This window comes from Sphaeramia orbicularis, chromosome 4 (genome assembly GCF_902148855.1).
Source record: "Sphaeramia orbicularis chromosome 4, fSphaOr1.1, whole genome shotgun sequence".
NCBI lineage: Eukaryota > Metazoa > Chordata > Actinopteri > Kurtiformes > Apogonidae > Sphaeramia > Sphaeramia orbicularis.
This window is the reverse complement of record NC_043960.1, coordinates 17,560,927-17,588,361: the sequence shown is the minus strand read 5'-3', so window position 1 is coordinate 17,588,361 and position 27,435 is coordinate 17,560,927. Positions and strand designations below refer to the sequence as shown.

General features: G+C 33.6%; 1 protein-coding gene across 3 annotated transcripts in view; it reads right to left on the bottom strand.

The window, feature by feature from the left end:
• Positions 1 to 27,435, bottom strand: part of LOC115417438 (regulator of G-protein signaling 8-like) — a 59,259-nt gene that overhangs the window by 19,298 nt on the left and 12,526 nt on the right. The window contains exons 1-2 of one of the 3 annotated variants that reach the window (XM_030131360.1): positions 15,158 to 15,165; positions 3,371 to 3,376 (exon numbers count right to left, since the gene is read on the bottom strand). The exons of the other annotated variants lie outside the window; for them this stretch is intronic. The gene's annotated coding sequence lies outside the window, so the exon portion shown is untranslated. Of the gene's footprint in view, positions 1 to 3,370; positions 3,377 to 15,157; positions 15,166 to 27,435 lie in introns of those variants that run through there. 3 annotated transcript variants of the gene reach the window in all.

Below are 27,435 nucleotides of genomic sequence, written 5' to 3'. Positions count from 1 at the left end.
ACTGTATGTGATTATAATGCTCAGAAACTGTCAAATGCAAACACAATATATACATTACAAGGTTAGAGTCTTGAAAAACAAACAATTATTCATTTAAGAAGATCACATAAAACTATAGTTTTATACTATGAGTTCATCTCCCTTGGAAAAAAAAAAAAAAAAAAAGGAAAAAACAACATATCTTTCAGCACAGTCTGTCCCTTTTCATTTGTACATTGCTGCTGTCATGTACTATTTGTCAGTGTTTTGCCTCTGGGACACATGGGTCTCTCCAGATGGGACATGGCAGTAAAGATGCTCCATCAAAGGCGAAACCATTTCTGTAAAAGTATGGCTAATTCAGGATGAGATAATGAAAAAGCATTGGTATTAATGCTTTTTTTTTTTTTTAACATATATATATATATATATATATATATATATATATATATATTGCACTTTCTACATTTAAAAAAAAGCTTCCATAAACGTAAGCCTCATGACAGAAAAATACAGAAGCTACCTGGATAGACATGCATGATATGAATCTTGTATATAAAAACAGATATGAAGCTGTAGAATAACTGAAATAATTGTCTTTTTTTTTTTTTTTAAATGTTTCCCCATATAGTGCCTTTTTGTTCTCCATAAAAAGAAATGGGAAATTTCTTTTGGTGTGTGAGATGGTGTGGTGGATTGTTTTGATCTTTGGACCTTGAATTGGGAACATTGTAGAAAATGTACTATTCATTATCCAACTGAAAGCCATTTGTTGAAATTAATGGGCTTCATCCACCACATGACTGCCACGGCTCTTTGAAATATCACACTGTGTCCTTCCACTACCTGCTGAGAGATGTTTTAAGGTAATATTTGTGAGTATGTACGTGAAATAAAGAGAGAGCATTTTCATTTCGGTCTGGTTTTGACTAATATATGCCGCTTGAAATGAGAATGTCTGACAGTTTCACACACGTCAGTATCAGTTTTTCTTTAATAGAGGACCACTTGTGTTTACAAAAATGTTGATATAATCTACCACACACAATCACCTCAATGTTCTTTCAGAAACTTTGCTCCCCTGTTAACCTATAGAGACCCAAACAGCCACCGGTGACAAAACATCTACAGATGGGTGCTTCTATGGAACTGGGTTAATTTCGGTATCTGGCACTTTACCAGCTTTTTAGACCCAATAATAAAAGAGAAATTTAGACATATTTCCCCCCAGGATGTACCTAATGTTGAACCTCAGATAAAAGCAAAAAAAAAATATACTCTTGCTCTGAGCCATCCCAAAATTCATGAATTTTTAATAAAATATTTGGACCAAAATTGGAACATGAAAAGCACCTAGGTGTCAGTGCATTTCAACAGGAAAACATGGCTGTAAATGGTCTGATACAGCACTAAAGTCTGAACTGAAAAATACGTGCATTCTAGCATTTTTTGTGATTAAAAGGAGTTTGCGGTAGCCTTGAGCGTCACAATACAATAAATGTATTGTTTAATGGAATGATGTTTCGTGAAATGTTGTGTTTTGACCTTCAAGGCCACTGTAGAGCCAAAGCCTTAATAAATAAATAAATAAATAAATAAATAAATAATCTAATCGGGTGCTTCTATGAAACTGGGTTTATTTTGGTATCTGGCACTTTTCCAGCTTTTTAGACCCAATAATAAAAGAGAAATTTAGACATATTTCCCCCCAGGATGTACCTAATGATGACCTCAGATAAATGCAAAAAAAAAAAAATTACTCTTGCTCTGAGCCATCCCAGAATTCATGAATTTTTACTGAAATATTGGGACCAAAATTGGTGCATGAAAAGCTACCTAGGTGTCAGTGCATTTGATATGGAAAACATGGCTTGAAATGGTCTTACTGTATATACCGCTATAAATAAAGACGCTGTGTTAAATTTGATGATAGTAGAGGTTTTTCTTATCCAGACTGTGGGTTTTTCATAAATCTCAGTCTCATTCCAGGTTTCGTGTGTAACCCATTGTGTCCACTCATGTTACATGCAGAACCTGCCCATTTAAACACATAACTCACAAGTGATTTTGCAACAGTGGTCATTTTTTGTGAAACACTCTGCCTTACATATTTAATTCCATTCCCAAAATGTACCTGTGAGAGAATAAAAAGATAGTAGCGTGTAATTTTCGTGTCCTTTTTAGTGTTACATGCCGATTTTTGTATAAAAATAATAGAAAAAGAATAGAAAAATGTGTTTTATCTGAAAAATAGTTTCTCTTTTTTCTCAGTAAATATTTATTTTTAAAATAGACCCAAAGTGCTTCCAAACTTGCTTTATAACATTAGTCTACATCTGGTTTGAATTTTCAGCCCCTATATCATGTTTTTAGAAGCACCCAAATATAAACCGTTTAATACCTATTGATCCACTGATCCTATCAATACATGTAAATAATTGGTGTAAAATGCAGTTTGTCATCTTTTCATGGTCGTCAGATATGACCCATTTGGATGTTCAGAAATGCCATAATGAGTGTGGAAACACCGTCATCTTCTACAACATTGATTCACCAGTAAAACCCATGGAGTTGGATCAATGACAGCGGATGGACACCCCTGTTTTTACATTCAGCTAGCAATAGCTTTACTGAAAAAGTAACTTTTTCTTCATTTTTCTCTGTTTTGATATAATTAACTGTGAATTTACTCAGAGTTTTCATGAACATCTACATGATCTGTGAATTAAATATAGGAAAATACATGATTTATACCAAAAAATGAAAATGACAGAGGATTATATTATAAAAAAAGAATGGTGATAAATCAGTTAAGGAAGGTAGAAATACAGGAAAAATTCATTTGGGAACTGACACAAAAGTAGCACTGGGTCGTCATGGATTAATACATTTCTATAAATTCCCCTGAACAGAGAGGTTTATAACTCGTCAGAGTGGTAGATGTGACGTAGTCTGCTCCAGAAATACTCATGCTACCCATTAAATATTAGGTTTAAATCGGAGGCACTGAGCTGGAAGGGCAGTTTGTGTGTCATCTGTTTGACTCAACATACACTTCATTTGTAAATGAATACTTAACTTCAGGAACAAATGAACAATAATGTGAAGGGACATTTTATCAGCAGCAGACTATGTTTATACTCTATATCTGTTTTTAAAAATGCACCTATTTGCATTGGCTTTTAATACAAGTGTGTGACTTTTATTTGTTTTATCTTCTGATTATGTTTTAAATGCTATTTATCCTATTGCTTTGTTTTTGCTTTCATCAGTTTTATATCTCTATACATTTTTATCACTTTTATCATGTCTTGTATTTTTTACCTATATCTTTATACAGCACTTTGGGCACTTTACAATGTTGTAAATGTGCGATATAAATAAACTTGACCTTGACCTTATACTGAAGTAACTGAAGATCACTAGTTGGAGTCACTTTTAACACCAGATTTCTGCATAAGACTATCAAAACATGGCAAAGAATATCAATTTGTGGACTTTCTTGTCCTTGTAGAATGAATATGTTCAGCAACTGACAGAGTGGTGATTAATAACCCCTTTAGCCCTATCAGCTGCCCGCGGGCCGAAAAATTATATTAATATTCATCTACTATAAAAATATAATAAATCAGGACAATGGATGTTTTTTTCAACTTTTGCTCTAAGTTTAGACCCTAATGTTAATAAAAGTACGTCAAAAGTGTATTTTAGTGCAAATGTTAATGTTCAAACATGATTTTTAATCTTTGTGGGGTGAAGTATACGCTATTAAAAATTTCCGACACAAACAATTAATTTATGCGTATCATCATCAATCCAGCCGAAAAAAAACAGGCGAGGATAAAAAATTCTAATTTCTCTTTTAGTTTGTTGCAATTTACTCAGTCATAGTAATAGATACAATATTTTAGACAATGGGAATAGATTCTGTGAGGTCTCTAAATGTCCATAGACACCAAGAACATCCATATGAACCTTATTATTATAAGTATTATAAGTAATTCTTCATTTACTTTGGGTATGTCTTTTTAGGCATTTTTCCCCTGAAAATATGGTCAGGGTTAAACAGGTTAAACTAATAGTTGGGCACAAATATGCACAGCAAATACAACAGTCAGGTGATTCTCTGAATTCAGTACCTTTTGTATATTACATTCTTGTTTTCCTCATGCCATGTGGTGTCCCATATCCCAGCTAATGGAGATTTGTGGCTACTTTCAGCTAAAATCTTCAACCCCGTAACATTCAACCCCGTAACAAAAAATGCTGTTACGGGTTTGAATCTTTATTACGGAGTTGAAGGTTGGACTGTTCTTACTCTGTTATGTTAGTTCATGTTCATTATTTTCAGATATGGGAAAGTCCAATGCAGAAAGGCAAAGGGAGTACAGGGCGAGAATAATTCAGATCCTGAGAAAATGGAAGAATATCTCAGGAGGTAGCGTGCACGCTGGAAAAGTTTTATTAGTTCAAGATTTTAGAGGAGTTTACTGAAGTTTTTGTTTAGAGAATACAGCAATGTACGTTTTTTTATTCATTCATTAATTCATAATTCAATAAAGTTCATTTTAATTTGCTTAAATGTTGGATTTCATTCAACCCCGTTACATTGTGCTCAACCCTGTTACTTGATACATTTTTATATTTTTATCGATAATAACAACTAATAGAAGATAAATGTTTGTTAAAATGTAAACAGCACTTTGGGGACAAGTAGAATATATATGGGAGCCTTATCTAATTTGAAGGTAAAAGTCTTTTTTCATGATTTATGAAGACTAATTGTACATCAAATACCATATCGTAATATTCACTCAAATAAAAATTAGTTAGAATGAAATAAAATACACTTACGATGAGTTATTTTACACAAGGGACAGGTGTTCACCAAGACAAAGAGAGAATTAGTTTGAATATGTTTTAGGATAATATTCACACTGAAGTCAAAATGTCCTGTTATGGGGTTGATTTTAACCCTTTCATGCACACTGGTCACTACAGTGGACAGCTATTCTACAGCTGTTCCCTTGTATATTCATGGATTTTGTTGTTCTTTTTTTTTTTTTTTTTTTTTTTTTTTTTTTTTTTTTTTGCACATATCTTTATTAAAGTTTTAAGACACTACATATCTTTTTTGACATGAATTGGTAACATTATGTAGATCTCTCCTGAGCATAAACCACCAGAATCACAAGCCCTTCCCATAGTTTTCACACAATTTATCAGTAAATACATGTTTCTGTGCGTCAAAAATTAAACATGTGGTGTCCAGCTGAGTGGACATTTTTGCAACTTCATGAAAAATAGGTTCATAAGATTTTTTTTTATGTATTTTTTAAATTTTTTAAATTATTTTTATTTTATTTATTTTTAAATTTATTTTTCAGAAGAAAATTTTCAATCGCATTGTTTTTTTTTCATGCCTAAAGAGGAATAAAAACACTCAGGAAAAAATTTTGATTAAGGTTCTCATAATTCGTGCATGAAAGGGTTAATACACCATATATGACAAACACAATCATAATACTGAATGACATTTAATGCCTAAGGTGGGAAAACATGTTTTCACAGACGTTTAAATAGTCCTTCACCAAATGCAGTGTTCAAAAACAGTCATTTATGTTTTTTTTTCCCAGCAACCATAGACCCCAAATGGCACCGAATTCAGAATCACCCAGTCTTTCAATTATTTCCAGTGTTGTCTTCCACTAAAAGAGACATATTATTCAGTATTTGTTCACCCTAATGACTTTTACCTGGCAGAATTTGACATTTTAAGGGTTTTCTCATGTTCATCCACTGAAGAGACACCGCTTATCATAACCGTATCAGCCGGATTTGAGGCAAAAAAAGAAATAAAAATCCAGGATGCAGCTTTAAAAGTTTCATGTAGAAAGTTGAGGCAACCCTTTTAGGGAAACAGAAAACATCAGATGAAGTTTTATGAACTTTTTCTTCATATAGTTTAACCCTTAAAGACCCAGTGTTACTTTTATGGCAGTTCCCAACTTAATTTTTCTCTTTATTTAACCTTTTTTAAGGGATTTATTACCATTTATTATAATATTATCCTCTGTATTTTCCATTTCTTAGTGAAAATCAGGTATTTGAAGAGAATGTGATTTTTTTTTTTCAGCAAAGATATCATTAACTAAACATAAACCCAGTGTGTCCATCCACTGTCATTGATCCAACTCCATGGGTTTTACTGGTGAACCAATGTTGTAGAAGATGACAGCGTTTCCATGGTAACTGCGGAGCCTCTGAACGTCCAAATGGGTCATATCTGATGACCATGAAAAGATGACAAACTGCATTTTACACCAATTAGTTACATGTATTTATAGGTTTAGTGGATCAACAGGGATTAAACAGTTTATATCTGTAGATGGTTTTGGTCGATGGTGGCTGTTTAGGTGTTTATAGGTTAATGATGTGCGACAGAATACACCTCATGTACACTTACACCTACACTGGACTGCGCTATTGCAAGTAAGTTTTATTCATAGAGCACTTTTCACAGACAGGAGGTCACAAAGTGTTTTACAGTGCAAGATACAGTTAAAAGCAATTAAAAATACAGAATGAAATACAGTATTAAAATGCAATTAAAATACAATTAAAATGCAATTAAATACATGAAGTGCAGTCAGTTTGTAGCAACCCTAAATCAGTTGGATTAAAAATGCCTGTGTGAACAATAGTGTTATCTTATTGAATTGTCCTATATAATAGCCAGAGCTGGAGTCACCTTCCTTGTTTTTGTGTTCAAACTTGACCAATATAGCTGATTCTGTTTCAGATTTCTATGATTTGCTGTTACGAGGGCACTGTGTAAAGAAACTCACTGTACTTTACATATAACCTTTAAATAGTGCAGTTATGGAAGTCGCCCCGTTCATACATTGTATAAGTAATACAGATGCCTTAAATAGATAACAGGTTGATTTCACACTGATTGCAAATGCATCATCACAGTATTGTACAGGAGGTTCTTTAGCAAGTTTTTTTTTTTTTTTTAGAGTATATATACCAGTGGTTCCCCACCGTTTTTCGGCTCGTGACCCCATTTTAACATGGCAAATTTCTGGCGACCCCAGACATTCAAAATGGAGACTTTAAAATTAATTTGTTTGTGATCATGTAATAGTTTGCTATACTATGTTGCAAATAAATGTTAATTTTAGACGACATTTAGTCTATATAATGTATATTATTATGGACAGAGGAAGAAAAGCCAGGTGTAGATTACTGCACAAAGTGAGAATTTGATTTTCCTTGGTCAGGATATGTACAGTCAGTCCAGCTTGGATTTACAAGGCTGACAATTAATACTGAACAAACAAGAACTCAAACTATGAATTATGAAAGAGCTGCAGCATCTGAAACTGACCACAATGAACATTTGAAAGACAAACAGAACCACAGTGCTTCAGTTTCAGACTCACAGTTTGTCATATCTTTTGTGGATTGGGATTGTCTCTGTCAACTCACCATATATTGTTTATTAGTAATTTTTTTTTTTTTTAATCATTTACTAGAAATTTTAGGTTACCCTATTTGAATTCCAGGCAACCCCATATGGGGTCCCGACTCCAAGGTTGAAAACCACTGATATATACTAACCTTAATGTCAACCTGGTTACTAAACCACCTGTTTTTGTCTGTTTTTTGTCCTCTTGTGCTGCACGCAAAGCTACTGAATACTTGAATTTCCCTTGGGATTAATGAAGTAAGTATCTATCTATCTCTCTCTCTATCTATCTCTATCTATCTATCTAGAGTTCCAGTAGTATCTAAGATAAAATTTCACAAAAGCAAAACTTACAAGTCATTGCAATAAAAAAATCCATCCATCCATCTGACAGCATTAGGACTTTGAGTTGAGCGTAAACACATCTGGCTCCATTGTTTGTTTTTAACATGTAATACGCTAATTTTAATGTTAAACACAGACATGCTGGAGAGCATCTTTAATCACCACACATTAGGATTAAAATCCAGCCATAACCGACTTATTATGTGTGTCAGCATGTGCCTCTTTCTGTAGCTAAAGGTCATCGTGTGAAGTTAATGTGGTAAGACGTGGACGTATTGACAGATCCACAACGTGCCAAGCTGTCAATATAATAACCGTGACTTCTGTCTTTCCCTCCCGTTACCCATTCCCCCTCTGTCTCTGTACACATCCTCTGTCCTGTTGTGACAAATCTGTATCTGTCTGGCTGTTGCGAGCTGCATTCTTCGTCTGGAGTATGGCGCAGACACGTGCTGCTGTTGAGCTATTTATAAAAATCCCTGACAAATCCATGTAGTCAGGAGGAAGCGGTGCATGTTCTATTCAGCCATGCAGCAAGGCCAACTCCTGGAGGAAGGAGGCTAAAAACAGCAACAGCACTCTAACGTCTCAGATATTCACAAGTACGCCTCATGAATCTCAAAGTACAAGCAACATCCGCTGGACCTCCTGTATCTACAATGCCTGTTGGGTTGGGTGGATTAACAAGTTAAAATGTAGATCATGGAAGTTACGTGTATATGTGTGTGTGTGTGTGTGTGAGTGTGTGTGTGTGTGTTTGAGCATCTTAAGGTTACCTAACTTGGTGCAATGCAGGTTTTCAGATTTCCCCCTCATGTCCTCATTTCTGGATGCTGACAAGAGACACCCTGCAGTTCTATAGCAACGTGTTGTATTAACTGACACACTGCAAAGTGATTATGAAACACATTTTGCTTGAAAATGAATAAATGAAGCACAAATGACAAATTAAATGACTATTTTGTTGAAACTAGCTACAAATTTAAGGAATAATAGCATTTATTGTAATAATTTTCTTTCCTTTTCCACATGTTTTGGTTCCTTTCCACTACTTTACTCAGTGTAAATTAACAGTTTTCTCTGGTAAAGATTCATACTGTCTTGTGTGTGTGTGTATATATATATATATATGTGTATGTATATATATATATATATATGTATATATATATATATATATATATATATATATATATATATAAAAGCAGGTAAACAAAAAACTACCCATCTGAAAAATGAGTTACCTACAATAATTAACATTTTTATCGTACACCTAACGCTTCATTGATTGATTGTGTACGCTTGGATTCAGACATATATGTATGTTTGCGGTGACGTTATCGCTGACGTTACGGTTAACACAGAATCCAAGTACTTCAGGTCGTGTCTCAAGCTAAAAGAAGAACATTTTAAGTACAGGTCACAGCTCTCTGCTCTCGTTCCTGCTGAGTGCAACTAAAAATAGCAACATATCAACTCCCTTTATTATATATTCTGTGGCGCACCCGATTCTGGCATATCGTATTTTTCTGTTTAAATCTGGATCATGTACTGAAATACGTCATTATGTCTTTATATAGCACTGTATCGTGCTACATAGACCTGAAAATATCCTATAAAACCCGCTATTACTGGAAAAATGTATGAAAAGTATGATACAAAGACTTGGTTAAAATCGAGACACAACATTTCTGTTCATTAATACTACTACTAAAATATTGCAGAGCTGTCAGTCACATTTTGACATTTCCGCATCTATTTATACTGAGAAACTGTAATGCTTATTTTTGTAACTTGTTTTCCTTGAAGACAGGGTCAGAAATCAGTGACATGTTAACTGAGCAGTCATCAAACCTCTCGGGTCAGTGACGATGCATCTGAATTGCTGGAAGTGGTTGAGAATCACTGAATTCGCACTCAGAGATGACAGAATTAAACATCTTAGTAGGTCAGTGAACTAGACAGCTCTGGGAAAAAATGAAGAGAAAGATTTTGAAACTATTTTGTTTCCAATGAACATTTTTACATATTTACAGCATTTCTTCCAAATTCCAAAGTCAAATATTATTGTTTACAGCAGAAAATGATTTGATCAAAATAACAAAAATGCTTTTAAGATCTTCAATAACGAAAAAACGAAAATAAGTTTGTATTCATTTCTAACCAACACTATACTAATGTGTTCATTTTTACACAAGCAGCTCAGCTTCACCATTTGAGTGTTGTTTTTTTTTTCTTCCTTCCAATGCTGCTACTAAAAGAACTGTTGGCTAAAAAATGCCCAAACCAATTATTTTTGACTTGCTGGCTGAGGGGACTGATAGATGAAAATTACATCTGACAATCATATTTTTACCCACCAAGGGTATGAACAGTTGGTTTGATTCAGTGTTCTTGTTAAGAGAAAATTGAAAATTATCACAGGGTCACTTGGGGAGTTGCAGAGTTGCATTTTCTTTATTTATTTTCTTTATTTTTTAAAATAAACTGAATAAAATCTACCTATGTAGAATGAAATATTGTTATAAATTCTTGCTGTAATTATTAAAAATGCTAAAAGAAAAATAAATAAATTATGGATGCAACAGATGAAAAGGAAAATAGAGAAATGTAACATGAAGTGATTTAGACAGACAGACAGATTAGAAAGTTTACGTAGTGTGCCTGAATTCACCATGAAGTTCCTGCCACTTGTTTGGTTGACTGCATGTTCAACTCACAACAACAGGACAGAAGCAGTGAGCTGGTAAATGGCACAAAACAACCTTTTTTTTTTTTTTTATTAATAATAAATAATAAGTCGGTTATGACTGGAATTTAATGCTAATGTGTGTTGATTAAAGATGCTCTCCAGCATGTCTGTGTTTAACATTAAAATTAGCGTATGACATGTTAAAAACAAACAATGGAGCCAGATGTGTTTACACTCAACTCAAAGTGCTAATGCTGTCTGAGGATGGATGGATGGATGGATGGATGGATGGATGGATGGATGGATGGATGGATTTTTTTTATTGCAATGACATAAGTTTTGCTTTTGTGAAATTTTATCTTAGATGCTACTTTAACTCAGATAGATAGATAGATAGATAGATAGATAGATAGATAGGAAAGACATAAGAAAGACGGACAAGACAGTCAGAGAGATAAGAAAGTTTACGTAGTGTGCCTGAATGCACCATGAAGTACCTGCCACTTGTTTGCTTGACTGTGTATGTTCAACTCACAACAGGACAGAAGCAGTGAGCTGGTAAATGTCACAAAACCACATTAGAAATGACCCACGTAGTCTTTTTTTTTTTTTTTTTTAATCATTGGACTCTTATAAAGTATATTTACATTATTTCAGTTAATTCCAGTAAAATAAGTACAAGTAACAGAGATATGATACCACTGACAGACGAACAAATGAAAATAAATTCAAAAAATAGTAGTCCATATTTAACCCTTTCATGCATAGTGGTCACTACAGTGGACAGTTACTCTTCATCTTTAATCTTGTATATTCATGGGTTTTGTTGTTTTAGTTCCATATCAACCAACACAGTGGACACTTATGCATCATCTTATAAACTCCAATTCATACAATTATTGTAACTTTGCTGTTCTTGAGTGGAAATCAATTGTTAATATTTATTTGTCACATATTATCTCCATGAAGTGAGTAATAACTAGTATTAGAATATGTTAAAATGTGAGAAAACATCAGATTAGCAGCATTAAACATGGTTTCATTTCACTGTTTTCACATCACTTTATGATATTGGGTTTTAAATACATGTTTCTTGCTTCAAGAATAAAATTCATGGTGTAGCTGAGTGGACATTTTTGTAACTCCATGAAAAACAGGTTGATTAAAAAAAAAAAAAAATTCAGTGACATTGTTTTTTTTTCATGCCTAAAGAGGAATAAAAACACTCAGGAAAAAAAAAAAATCTTGATTAAGGTTCTCATAATTCATGCATGAAAGGGTTAAAGACATTAATTGGTATACAAGTTTGACCCTTCAGTGTCACTCAAGGTCAAAGGTCATGGCACCAAATGAAAGCCCATATGTGACTTCCTATCTATTGCCAATAGTAGTTATATAGATATTTTCAACTGCTTTCAAGTTATAGCACTTTGAAATGAGTCCCATTATAAATTTAAAAAATAAAAATAAAAAATTTCCCAATTCTTTAGGAAGACTTTAAAAAAAATCATAAAAAATTTGAACTTTGACCTACCTTTCCTAAAATGTAATGACATCTATTCTGGGTCACTGGTAATCTATAAACCCAATCTGGTATGAATTCAACCAATATTTTTGCTGCTGGAGTGTTAACAAACAAAGAAACAAACTGAATCAAAAACTATACCCCTTGCATATCCTTTGGGGGGCGGGGCAATAGCCAAAGATTACTGTTTACAGGTAAATGATGACTAAGCAGCGGACGGAGTACATCAGGGGTGTGAAACTCATTTTAGTTCAGGGGCCAGATTCAGCTAAATTTGACCTGAAGTGGGACGAACCAGTAAAATAATAACATAATATATATAAATTATGTCAACTTTTCTCTATGTTTTAGAGTGAAAAAAGTAAAATTAGATTATGGAAAGGTTTACATCTAAAAACTATCCTTTCAAAAGATGTGAATAGCATGAACAAAGTGAAAAAATAAGTATAATTTTAACAATATTCTGCCTCAGTTTATCATTTCCACATGTACATTATAACTTGCAGATCACAGTGGATCTACAAATACACAAAACATTTAATAACAGGCAGAATATTGTTAAAATTATACTTACTTCTCTTAAGACATTTCAGGTTGCTCATATTTGTTCAGGTTATTCACATTTTTTGTGAAATTAAACTTTGTTTTAGTGTAAATACATGAAAATATTTACCTACAAAGAGAAAAAATTTGAGTTATCATTACACTGGGTTACAAAAAAATGTTTTTTGCAAGTTGTCTAGGTTTTTTCAACTGAATTAGGACCATTTTGCACCGCTATATCCAAAAATGACATCTGTTTTTCTCAATCAGGTCAAGTTTTTTTTGCTAATTTGATTTAGAAAAATTTGATCTTCTCACAAAATTGATTACATTTTTGTGACTTTATCAGTTGATTTTTTTTATATAGTTCTCACCCAAAATAGGTTTTAAGAGAAAAAAAATCATTTTCTAACAGGATGTATTTATTAAGTGTTACAAACTGTAGCAGAATACATCAGGCTTATTTTTGCAAGATCTTCTAGTTGAAGCCATTTCATTCACCTGTAATATTAAAAAAAAACAATCATAAATTGGCAAAAGTAAAATCTTCAGAACTCATTTATTGCAAGAAATATGAAAGAATTTTGTATCATATGATGTGAAAATGCCCATAAATGTAAGCAAAAATGTTCAAAAGCCAATATGTTGCATAGTTCAGAAAGTTGACCTGACTGAGCAAAATTAATGTGATTTTTGGGTTCAGCACACCAAAATTATCCTAAATCAGCTCAAAAAACTTAACAATAAATTTGTTGTTGACCAGTGTTATTTATATGTTATTATTATGATCGTATTTTACTGGTCTGACCCACTTGAGATTGAATTGGTCTGAATGTGGAACCTGAACTAAAAGGATTGTTAATATATTAGTGTAATTTTTGCATTTCACAAATTCATCCCGAGGGCCAGACTAGACCCTTTAGGCGGCCGGATTTGGCCCCCGGACCGCATGTTTGACACCTGTGGAGTACATGGTGTCTCTCCGTGTTATCATTCACATATACATACTTAAAAGTTTCCAGACTAATTAAGATGCACTGTGACTCAGATGGTGGGTGTCATGTTCAAGAATGTCCTTCTCTTCTTTACAGCCGAGTTGTCTGACTGGAGATTTGAGTCAGCAAGTGCAAGACCAAATCGTGCTCTTACATTTGTGTTGTTTGTATATGTGTCAGTCAGCATAGACTAGAGCTCCGACAACAGAAGCCTCACCGCTCACAGGAGTGTGTGTCAGGTCACCTGATGTGTTACCACCTTTAGCACCAACAGGAGGAGGAACTGTGGAGAACTTGGGTTTATTTCTGTCTGTTGTACTTTGTTGGTTCAGGTATGTTTCAGTAGTACACATCCTACCGTCACCAGACTGCACAGCCTGCAACTACAAACACAAGCTTATCTCTCTGACTTGTTATTTCAGATCCCCAAGTGGCAGTTTATAGACAGCTCGATAACATAATCCACAGCAAACGGTACAAAAACTGTTTATTTTTCATATTGTGCTGCACTGCAGAGGGGGAAGTATCCAAATACTTCCCATTAAAGCTACAGTGCTTTATTATTGCAGGACTTTCCATTGTCACTGGATACGTTCCCTTTCATCATATTGTAAATCAAGACTTGTGCATCTACTTCTTACTTGTGTTTACAGGCTGTTTTCAGACAGGTAGGAGGTTAAATATGTGATTGACAGCTGTGATTACCAGTCGCTGATCTGATTCTGTAAATGCGACTGGGATGTGACTTCACTGCTCTACTCTGCTTTTTCACAAAACACCATCTATATTTGTGTTTAGTCTCTTAATTTATCAACGTCCTGAACTTCAATTAACAGCTTCCTTATCGTTATTTAAAAAGCATCTGAAAAGGACTCTAATTTATGAAAAAATTGATTTGTATTTGTATTTTTTACTTTTGATTATTATTTCAGTTATATCTTATTTTTATTCTTTTTTTTTCTGTGTATTGTTTATTTCTGGGGAGGTATTTATGTAACCCTTTTTTGGCTTCTATCCTCTCCTGCACAATGGTGTTACTTGCATGATTTTTTTTTCTTATTTAATAAATAAATAGATAAATACATACAATTTGGACCTAGAGGAGAGAGCAGCCAGATGTAGATGTGTATTACATTAACGCCACACTGAAGCATCTCGTCTGCTTAGAAATGATGTTGAACAAAAATGAACAAAGAACACACACCTCCCAAGCTTTATTAATATAAGTCAATGTTTATGGTGGTTTTAACCCATAAAGACCCAAACATCCACCGGCGACCAAAATCATGTACTGATATAAAATGTTTAATAACTGCTGATCCACTAACCCTATCAATCCATGTCAATAATTTGTGTAAAATACAGTTTGCCGTCTTTTTATGGTCATCAGATATGACCCATTTGGACGTTCAGAGGCTCTATAGTTACCATGGAAACACCATCATCTTCTACAACACTGATTCACCAGTAAAACCCATGGAGTTTGATAAATAACAGTGAATGGAGATACTTGTTTTATGTTCAGTTAATGATATACAGTCGCAGAAAAAAAATTGTTAGACCATTAAAAGTCATCACAAACAATGGTTATGCAATCAAGTACTAACTCCTGTGTGTGTCATGTGACTAAAACAGACAGAAAAGAAAACATGGAATGCCTCAAAGCACTGTTTTTGGCAGTACAATGCCATAGCTATTGATTAACTGATTTGGGTTATAATTAAGAAAAACATGGAAAATGGTTCGATATCAGCTCCTAAGTTAAACTCTTATGGGATATTTTTGTTCTTATCATTATATTCGTCCAAACAAATGTACCTTTAGTTGTACCAGGCATTAAAATGAACAAGAAACTGAAGAAAACGAGGGGTGGTCTAATAATTTTTTCCGTGACTGTATTTTGTGGAGAAAATCTGATACAATCTGATTTCTGATATAATAACCATCAACTTTAATTTGAGTTTTTATGAACATCTACATGATCAGTGAATTAAATATAGGAAAATATGTGATTTTCACAGAAAAAAAAAACAAATATAGAGTATAATATTATAATAAATAGTGATAAATCACTTTAAAAAAGGTGAAATCTAGAGAGAAATTTATTTAGGAACTACCACAAAAGTAGCAGTGGGTCATCTCTTGGTAAAATTATATTTTTAAAATATTGTTAAGTTGTATTTATAGTATTAAGTCTGGTGTTTTTGCCTGATTTCAGTAATTTCATTTATTATTTTAAACCTTTCATTGATCTTTTGAAGGGTAATTTGCAGTGTATCTTTAGACTTGTGCTTTTATTGTGGTTCTAGAATAGATATTCAATCTGTCCTCTTTTACCAGCAACTACTTCCTTCCACCTTTGTATCTAATATCCCAGAAGTGCCACTTGACTTAATGCAATCTGTATAATGAATCAGAAATCCCACAATGCCCAACAGCGTGTTATGTTTGTACCTGCTATACCACCATCGTGTCGTTTCCTGCGGGCCTTTCCCAGTAGGTGTTTACATTAAACACATGACTGTTTGTCAAAGACAGCTCAGATACTCAAATACTTCCGGTAAAGAGCACAGAGCAGAGAAATGTGGTGAGTAATTCTAAAACACCTCATCTGTTCATTGTCTGTAAGAATTTTTTAATTAGATTTTTTTTTTTTCCATTAAGCCCTCAACTAAATATAGCAAAAATATAAATAAATCAGCTCTAATAGAAGAACAGCAGTCTGAGTAATGGATTTAGAACTTCAGGATGTGAATCATTTTCCTCACTATGAATCATACTCTACAGTATAATTCTGCTCCCCTCTTCTCCTTTGTGGTGTTCTGCGATGACACCTGAGTACACTGTTCACATCAACAGACTTATAGGTCAAACAGGGATAAAGCTGTCCAGGGGCTTTTCAGCACCTAACAGCTTGATGCTATTTTCATCTGCTTTCTCTTCAGAAAGGTACCCTCATGTTCTGTTAGATTAATGTCACTCTCACATTGTGCCCAGCGCTCTCCTTTCTATTTACTTTGTATCATATTAATCCAGTTCACAGGCTTCACCAGTTTATAATTTAATCTCCAAAAGAATAGCGTGGGCCTTACAGGGGCACGGTACATTCCATTATGTACGTTCTCCGTCAGAGTGTGACAACATGGAAAAGGCACTGGCCATAAATGGTACAGTATTTATAATGATGTACTGTTGGTGGTACTTTTTTTTTCTGATAATAAACCATACTACATAGAAACATTTTTAGAGACTTTTTTTTGCATTTAAAGTAAAAAAAAACAAAACAATATCAGCCTTCAATTTAAATATATCTGTAAATGAATGTATTTAAATGAGCAACATGGAGTATTTCTACTTTAACCCTTAGGGGTCTGAACTTATTTTGGCTGTTTTTGAGTACTTTTGAGTTTACCTTTATAAACTATATAAAGAAATGTTTACTATACCCATGTTTGGCATCTTTTTTTTCAGCACAACTTCATCTATCTTATCTGTCTATTATTTTTTCACTTTAACCTACGATATCAACACAAAAGGACAAAAAACACACAAAATATATAAAATCTGGATTTATTGCATAAATAACACAAAGATGTTTAACGAACCTTTTCAAAGACTTTAAAAGTGAATATTGGTTCCAAATATTAGGTATATAAAATCAAACTTGTAATAAATTAAAACTATACTCAAATATTTGACATAAAAGCATATCTTTACATAGGTGTTTTCTCTGGTTTTCTTGCCCCCCCATTCAGGTGGGGGTCATTCTCACTCTTACCTGTAATGCTAATGCAGTCTGTGGATTAGAATCCGCAGATTCGGACAGTTTTTCCGTTTTGAAAATAGAAAAAAAATGACGAAGATATGGTCAGAAATGGAACGTTTATATCATATAGTAATGCTATATCGCTTGTTTGCTCTGGTTTCAAAATGTCATATGTCCGGTTGTATTTACTCAAAATCAAATATCAAATAAAACAAACATCAAATAAAAAGTGGGGGAGTGCCTTCCGATGCTACGACGTGTTGAGAATGTCATGTGATTTAGTCACGGAGCCGTGACTTTGGACCCCTAAGGGTTAAAATGACCAACAAGTATCATTGTCTAAAATAAAGAGTGAAATTGTGCTAAAATTGTCAGTGTATTGGATTGTAGAGATACAGTATATACTTGGATTGAGTCACACCAACAGTTTAATTATGTTTATGTGATTTATATGACCACTCCAGGGAGTAATGAGTCACTTTGTTTTGTGTCCCATGGTGAAGAAAACTAACACCGCAGGGATTTTGCCAAATATATCAGGCAAGATTGGATTAAAACCACCTAAGAAAGAACTTTTAGAGTCAAAGAAAGTGAAAAAGTGATAAAATGTAGAAGTGCTGTTGTTGTTTTCACCACTGGACACAGCTGTAAATGAAAAGAATGGAGTTTGATGCTGAAATGGAAGCATTTCTTCTACTTGATTATGAGACTTATGAAGATATAAAGTTATTACATGAGTTTATTATCTTTGCTATGTTGGCAGTTCAGACTAAACTCTGACAGTTCTGGATGATTCCAAACACAGACTGATCTCATGAAATCGTGTTGTATGTCATGCCAGTTCTTATGGCATTTGGCGTGATATATGTAAGCATTTTCATCCTTTCGCTTGGTATTCAACGCCATTTGATCACGTGTTAATGTACGCCAAGATCTCCGGTTTGCAAAATTAGAGTTTTGAGGTGGCTCTCAACCCACCAGTTATTAATAAAACATTGGCTACAAGCCCTCCTCAAGGTGATCTATCTGAAATGGTCATCAGCCCGTATTAATAATGCTAAGTTTAGAACATTAGAGATGTGGAAAAAAGCTACAGAAGATGTTAGGAAACTGTTATCATGACTTTTGTGATTTTCATCTATGGTAACTTATTCTGGTATTCAACCTCCCCCTGCTGTTGAGCGTTTATAACGTCAGTGCTATATATAACCCCATTAATTATCATCACATGGATTATCGACGACCCAGCCAAAAATAAAGCACTCCACCTGGATTTAACTGAGCACACAGATGACATCATTCTATTGGATAATTACTGCAGTGATGAATAGGTTTCAAGTAGAAACAAATAATTAATGGTGCATCAGTTTGTGAGGAATCATCCAGACTTCATTTTCACACATGGACTGGCCACCACAGAGTCCAGACCGGAACCACATGGAAAATCTTTGGGATGTGATGTAGGAGATTTTAAGAAGTGGTTTGACCATTTTGTCATGACTGAAGCATGTTGGCGAAAAATGAATGTGACTATAGATGGTAATAAATGTGACTATTGTGGCATTGAGTAAACGGTGTGTGACTTAAATGATACTTGTATAGTGAATGGGTCCTTTTTTTTTTTTTATAAACATTTGTTTATTTTTCATTATACAAAACTTTGAACATCATAAACATCTTGAACATGGCAGAGAAAAAATAAATATATATATAAATAAAGCAAAATAAATACATAAAATGAAAATAAATAAAATAAATCTCAAAAAGATGTGACAAACATTAATCTGACAGCATTACATAGAAACAGCTGATTAAATAATGTAATAAATAAAATTTAGGTATAGAGTTGAAATCATACTATACATGTACATTCCCACATCAAACAAAATGTCCTAATTTGTCACTTAATCACCACCCCTTCATTATCACCACTCTTAATTAAATCCAAAAACATCTTCCAAATGTTATAGAATTCCAAAGTTCTCTTTTTAACCTTATATGTCAGTTTCTTAAGAGCCAAACTTGAGGTTAAATTATTTAACCAGAAGTCAAAAGAGGGGCGACTAATATTTTTCCGTGAATGGGTCCTTTAATCAAAGCTAAAGGGGGGCTGGTACAATATTATAGGGGTCAATATATAATTAAGGGACTTTGAAGTCCACTGGAAATATCTTACATATATGTTTATTAAAAGTAATAAAAAAAAAAAAGTTTTTCATGTTCATTATGATGATGTCTTAAAAATTCCATAATTATTTAATTACGGAACCAATCTCTTACTCATAAATTACTAATAAATTATTAATGAATTATTAAATGACTGGGTATACTAAAATGTCAACTAAATAACTGTTCAAATTTAATAACAACCACCTTCTAATTAGCTAAACAATAATAAAATGAGCTTATTCAAAAATTGCTTTGTGTTTTTTTTTTTTTTTAATTAAGTTGAGATAATCAAGAGAGGTATTTCTTTTTTGGCAATATGTAAATTTTATATGGAAAATAACAAATTGTATCTGTGTCCGAGGATTCACTTTCAGCTAAGTTACCCATTACAAAAACAGCTCTCAAGGAAGCGTTTTAATTCCAAATCACATGACCTGTTCCCCATGATGTCATTTCCTCTTGAAGAAAACACTGGCAAGACTCCGAGATATGCTCTTTCTCCTGTTTCTTTGCTATTTAATATAAAGTAGTGTGGGAGTCAAGTGTGTATTTATCACACTCTTATGTCAACAGTGTTTAATTTTAGCTTAGTTTATTTCAGACACAAACATATTACAAAACTTGAGAGGAAAAAATAAAAAAAAATAATAGAAAAAAGAACAACTGTAATAAATAACTTTCAGTTTTACTCAGTTGTATATATGATATTTAGTAGAATCTTTCTGTAAAAATCCCATGTGGTGTTATGGTTCTGTTGATTTTAGGCCTGAAAACTGCAAAAATGTCAAATATACCTGTCAACTGTCACACTGTAACGGTAACTCAAAAATCCCTCAATTATACATTGACCCATATGCTGGACATTTTACCAGGTTGTGTACTTGAATTGAATTTTTTTTTTTTTTTACTGTTCACCAAACCCAACACTATTTTGTGGTTTTCGTTGTGTTTACTGGTGACTTTTTGTGTCATGCTAGCGCCTACAAACACAGTTATGGAAGTCCAGCTATTTTAGGGTTTAAACATGTTACGGTCTTAATTATTTCATAGCCATAGACTGCAGAGTTGTTCATTATTTATGTTACAGTCGGGAGTCTGCACTGATAGTCATCTCTGTAATGCTGCTGAAATGCACTGCAGTGTGTCTGATAGAATTACACACATTGTCTTGAGTGGCTGCAATCAACTTGGCATCCAGGTCATCTCATATCTTACTTACGCCTGACACCTCTTCTTAGGCTGCCACTGACAAGCCTTTGTATTCTTCTAATACCTGCTGTGGGGTCTTCACCTTTTCCTTTGTGTCCTTATGTGCTTTATCCATCCTCATATTGTTAGAATTTAACATATTTATTGTGTCCTTATCCGTAAATTGTCATTATTGACCTTGTTTGACCAGTGGATATGAGGACCTCTTCACAGGCAGCTGATAATAAAGATGTAACCTGTTCAATTAACGGTGGTCTCTGTTTGTCTCTGGGACTTCTTCAGGCCTGCTTTAACCTCCTGAGACCCAGGAAATGTCAGCAAAGTACAAGCTTTTTTTGTTTTTTATTAAGTAAGTGCTTATATTGGAAACATCATGATGCAACTGTTTTTTCAGATGCAGTTTTTACAGTTTTTATGGAATGTCCTTTGTGGTGGACAGTTTTCTTTTCTTTTTCTTTTTTTTTTAATTTTTTTTTTTTTTTTTTTTCTATAAAGTTGTGAAACTCTTGTCCACAAATCTGGACAGAAAACCCATAGCTCAGGTTTAGGAGGTTAACTGTTTATTGGGCAAGTGACTCTTTTTGGTAGTTTTTGCATGCATGACAAGACACACTTTTCCATTAACTGTCAAACTGCGGGAATATAACTTGCACAGAAAAATTTATCAAAACTCTCGTTTTTTGATTAAAAGTTTTTGTGCTGGTAAGAGGTGTTTTTTTTTTTTTTTTTTTTTTTTTTGAGGCATAGCGCAAATGGTATATCACGCAAAACTGCAATGGAAAGACCTTTTTCTGCAACTAGTCACATGAATTAAAAAATGGATGTTGATGGATGTTACAACAAGCGAAGAAGAAGAAGAGTTTTAAAAGAAACATGTTGTGGTATGTGTGGACCAAGGTTATTATCGTTAACGAAAACTAACGAAATGACGAAAACTGGAATTGTAAAAACATTTTCGTTAACTGAAATAAATAAACTATAATTAAAAGAAAAAAATGATAACTAACTGAAACTGTATTGTGTGCTTACAAAACTAACTAAAATGTACAAAAATTATGGATCAAATTCCCTTCGTTTTCGTCTTTGTCAGTGTCGAATTGATATGAAATCGATTTATCTCCCTCAAGCAATTTTAGCTGCTGGCACCATATGATACTTAATGGTCTCGTCACTTGTCGTTTAGAGTCGGCTTTTCGTCCCCACTCTACCTGGAAACTTGGAGACTAAAGTTTGGAGAAAGCAGCAGAGTCCTGTCTAGGATTTATTTGAATACGACGGTGAAGAAGATAAAAGATATTAAAAAAAACTAAAACTAAACTAAAACTAAGCATTTAGAAAATAACGAAAACTAATAAAAACTAGCAAACCTGCTCTGAAAACTAATTAAAACTAACTGAATTAGAGAAAAAAAAAGTCAAAACTACATAAAACTAAACTATAATGAAAAATTCTAAACTATTAAATCATTTTTACTAAATCATTTTTTAAATTTAGTACATGATACTGGGTAATATATAATAATAATAATTAATATATCTGCAAATCAACACAATATTTACTTTCGTTGCCGTGTGTGGCATGACTTCTCATGTCATCTTGCGATAATAAATAAACAAATCATTTGTGATTTAATGGAAAAACCGACATTACTCACTTCTGTTTTTTCAACATTTAGTAAATATCAGTAAAGTTTTGCGCAGATGTCCAGTGGAAAAGTGACTAGTGACAGCAACAGTTGAAGCGAGGACAAGTGAGTCAACAATCTCAGGTCCAATGTGGTCTCCAGGGTCTGTAAGGTCCACCTGTGCATGAACAGTGAGTGGACCTGCTTTGTTAGTTACCATGAAGTAATGGTACTAATGTAAGGAGTGATGTTCAAAGGGAGAATGTGGACAGGGGTCTGGATCAGCACCTATGTTGGTCTAATGTTCGAAAATACATGTTCCTTTCACCTTACAAGGGTTTTTCTTGTATTTTTTATATTTATGTCTTGTATTTTTATTTCATTTATTTATTGCCACTTAAAGAACCAAATATGGTATCTTCATTTACCTTGATTTTCTACATAACAATAAAAAGTTTTTCATTTCAGAGTATTACTATGAGTGTCCTATAAAGGGTTAAGTGTGAATGGTTCATTATGGTTGAATTCATCCATGTGATCTTCATGTTTTCTTTTGGATGTTAAGGTGTTCTTGTGAAGAAGTGGCTGTAAGTGTCCTTAACCTTCATGTGATGGTGACAGTAACAGCCTATCAGGTTGTCTTCGAAGTATAAATTATCCATCTGTGTCAACAAAAGTCCACTGGATTATGTTCTGTCTTTGTTCAGCTGTTGTTCTCATTGTCCAGTCCATGCTGACTCTCTTGCCGTATAAATCACTGGGTTTGTACATAGTGGTAGATAGTAGAGCAGGGGTGTCAAACATGCGGCCCACGGGCCAAATCCGGCCCGCCAAATGGTCCGATCTGGCCCGCGGGATGAACTTGGATAGTGTAAAAAATTACACTGAAGATATAATCAACCAAGAGTGTTGAACTAGTTTTAGTTCAGGTTCCACATCCAGATCATTGTGATCTCAAGGAAAATAATAACATAATCACCTATAAATAGTGACTCCAAATTTTGTTGGTTTAATGTGGAAAAAAAAAACATGTTATGCTGATGAATAATGACAACTTCAAAATTTTCTCCTTGTTATAGTGCAGAAAATAACATAAAAAAAACAATTATGAAAATATTTACATGAACAAATTATCCTTAACAGTAAAATGAGAATAACCTGAAATGTCTTGAGAAAATTAAATGCAATCTTAACAATATTCTCAAGCTCAAGGTTACTTTATTTATACCCGTAGGTAGATTTGTTTTGCAGTCTAGGTGATTGCATTGGCATTACAACAACACATACAGGGTGGGGAAGCAAAATTTACAATGAACATTTAGTTGTTTTTTCTCAGCAGGCACTACGTCAATTGTTTTGAAACCAAACATATATTGATGTCATAATCATACCTAACACTATTATCCATACCTTTTTAAAAACTTTTGCCCATATGAGTAATCAGGAAAGCAAACGTCAAAGAGTGTGTGATTTGCTGAATGCACTCGTCACACCAAAGGAGATTTCAAAAATAGTTGGAGTGTCCATAAAGACTGTTTATAATGGAAAGAAGAGAATGACTATGAGCAAAACTATTACGAGAAAGTCCGGAAGATACTGTTAAAGAAGAATGGGAGAAGTTGTCACCCGAATATTTGAGGAACACTTGCGCAAGTTTCAGGAAGCGTGTGAAGGCAGTTATTGAGAAAGAAGGAGGACACATAGAATAAAAACGTTTTCTATTATGTCAATTTTCTTGTGGCAAATAAATTCTCATGACTTTCAATAAACTAATTGGTCATACACTGTCTTTCAATCCCTGCCTCAAAATATTGTAAATTTTACTTCCCCACCCTGTACATTAAACATGCAAGACAGGCACTTGATCACGCTTACAGACAGGACAAAAAGACAGGACAAAAAGTGCTCAGTGTTCCACCATTCATCGCTATAGCAGCATGGAGAAGTAAATAAAATAGGTAAGATCAAATAAATAAAAACAAGATGCAATAAAACACAATAAAAATCAGAAAACATAAAAAACAATCCAGGATAAAAACCAGAATAAGAACATACAATTAAAAAATTTTAAAAAATTTGAAGTCACAATAATAATAAATAGAGCAAAGAAATGGAATAAATAACTAAATAAGTTAGTAAAGTGCAATGTCACTATTTCTTATTGAGCTCAGTGACGGCGACAGGAACAAAGCTATTTTTATAACGCTGTGTCCTGCACCTTGGGACTAAGAACCTCCGTCCAGAGGAAAGGAGCTGAAATTCACCTCGTAAAAGGATGGGAGTCATTGTTAAGAACTGATGAAGCCATCCTCTGGACCTATATATGTATTCTGGTCGTTACTAAGTGTTTTGTGCCTTTGTAGAACTGATCCATAGTGCACATGCATAAGTTGAGGCATAATATTGTTAAATTACACTTCATTTTCTTAAGAAATTTCAGTTTTAGCTCGAATTTCTTGGGAAGGTGAGTTAGGCTTAAATCTCACAGACCAGCTATGGGATAAAGCTATCCTTAGTATACGGTCCAGCACACCGTGTGCTAGATTACAATTTATTCAGTTTAAAGTGTTGCATAGAATCCATTTATCAAAATCTTGACTCTCTGTCATCTATCCAAATATTGTGGGCCAATGTGACAAGTGTCGGGGCTCTCCCTGCAACTTAACCCATATGTTCTTTTCCTGTCCTAAGTTACTGAAATTTTGGGGTGATTACTTTATGATCATGACTAATATTCTTAAGAAAAATATCAATATGTGCCCTTTTATAGCGATATTTGGGCTCCTTGTTGACACCTGTTTTAACCAAATAGTCTGATATAATAGCTTTTACATCCCTCCTTGCAAGACAACGCATCTTATTTTTGTGGAAGTCTCCTAAACCCTCGTCTATTTCATTTTGGCTTAGAGATGTTATGTTTTTTCTTAAATTAGAAAAGATTAGACTCTCACTACAAGGCTCCTCAACTAAATTCTTTAATAAATGGCAATCTTTTTTAGATTACTTTCAGTCCTTACAAACACTGCCTTCAGATTGATCTCTCACACCTCCACCCTACTCTATTTTATTATTGTTTAGGTATTGTTGTTTTTTGTTGTAATTTGTTCTGTCTACAAAATTATTGTTACATTTGATACATCTAGGTAATGTCTAATATTTAAAAGTAAACACAGGTATCTTTTTTTTTTTTTTTTTCTTTCAAATTTTCTTTTGTTTCCATTAGCTCAGTTAATATTCTTGTACACCACAGATTTGATACTGCTTGCACTTATTTGATTTTCTACGGCTCAGAGACTGTTGTGATGTTCTTATTTCTGCTGTTGCCCCTTCTCGGAGGGCCTTGGGGTTGGATTGGGAATGGGGAAAAATGATATAAAAAGACAATGTATAATGAATGCATTGTAATTCTGCTCCTTTGTATGTTCTGTTACATAGCTCATAAAAAGATAAATAAAAAAAAAAAAAAAAAAAAAAAAAAAATTAAAAAAAAACCAAAATTCAGTTTTTTCAGGCAATTCACATCTTGTTTGTTTGGATAGGTTGTAAATGTAAATATTTTCAAAATTTAATGGTTTTGAATTTTTTTTTTTTGTTTCTTTTGCACTAAAACAAAGAGAAAAAATAGTTGTCATTATTTATAAGTTATTATGCTATTATTGTTTTTGGTCCGGCCCACTTGAGGTTAAATTAGCCTGAATGTGGCCCCTGAACTACAATGAGTTTGACACCCCTGTAGTAGAGTTTTATACTTACATACTGTTGTGACGTATTCCCCCAAAACCAGGTCTACATATGTTAATTCTCCTGTCAGTAGCCTTTACCACAGTAGGCCTACTGATGATTTGGAGTTGGTCCCTGAGCATCTTCAATAGCATCTCACTTCTACCAACATGCTAATTGATAATGCTAATGCTAAGTGCTGTGCATATTAGCATGGATAAGATGCAGAGATTGAATTTCCCTATGGGTTAACCTTTAAACCTTTTATTTGTACACAAGTATTTCTATAATATGTAACTATATATCTCAACTTCAATAAATCACACAGAAAAAAAAATACTGTTAATTTTACTCTTTTGTTCATTCTTTGTCTTCCAAGGCTAATTTTACAAACTGGATTTGCCAGGAAATGCATTGCTATAAACATTTTTTTCTGATCTTACAAAAAGTTTTTTTTTTTTTTACAACTATATTTATTGAACATTTTCAATGAATACGACAGACATATCAATTCGTAACAGTCAATGCACAATCAAGAATGACATATCTGACTGTCAACACCCATCCCTTCCCACCCACCCAACCCACAGGCCAAAAAAAAAAAAAAAAATCAATCAATCAATGAATAAAAAATAAGGAAAAACGTAAAAGAAAATCAAAAACGGAAACCATAAATAATGATAAAGGAACTCAAATCGTAAAAGTAAAAAGTTAGTATAGTACACAGAAATAAGAGAACAAAGGAAAAGACTACACATAATCTCTCATTCCCCTCTTTTCCTCTCCTTTTCCCCTCTTTCTCAATGATGTTTAATCATCTATATTCCGAGGGAAATTTAAAGAATTGAAATACCGTAAAAATGGATCCCAAGGGGTATGAAATATTTTAATGGAGCCTCTAAGAGAAAATCTCAAAAAAAAAAGGGAAAAAAAGTTAATTTTATAAACATGTAGTTCACACATAAAGAAGTACTGATGTGCAGTAGATAATGGCGATTAACTTTCGTGTTGTGTTAGGGTCAGCACCGACCCATTTTAGGTTTTAAATACATAAATGAACCACGTAAAATGTCTGTATTGCATCAAGGCTTTTTCATTTTGTTAGGAACCTCTATTTCAACAAAATAATTAAAATCAAAAAAATTCACTCGATTATGAAATGCTGTAGTTGAAATTAGGACCTTTGTGTTGTTAGAGTCGCTTTGGAACCAGTTATAAATACAAGATTATACAGCAATAATTAGAACCAAAACTGAAATCATAAGTGCACTGTCAGCCAACACACTGACAGTTTTGGCTCTTATTCCTCTCCCAATCATGTGAGCTTCTGGGGATTCTCACTTTGCCTTGTTTTCCAGTATACCTGCACAAAAAAACAAGCAAATACAGGCATGTCC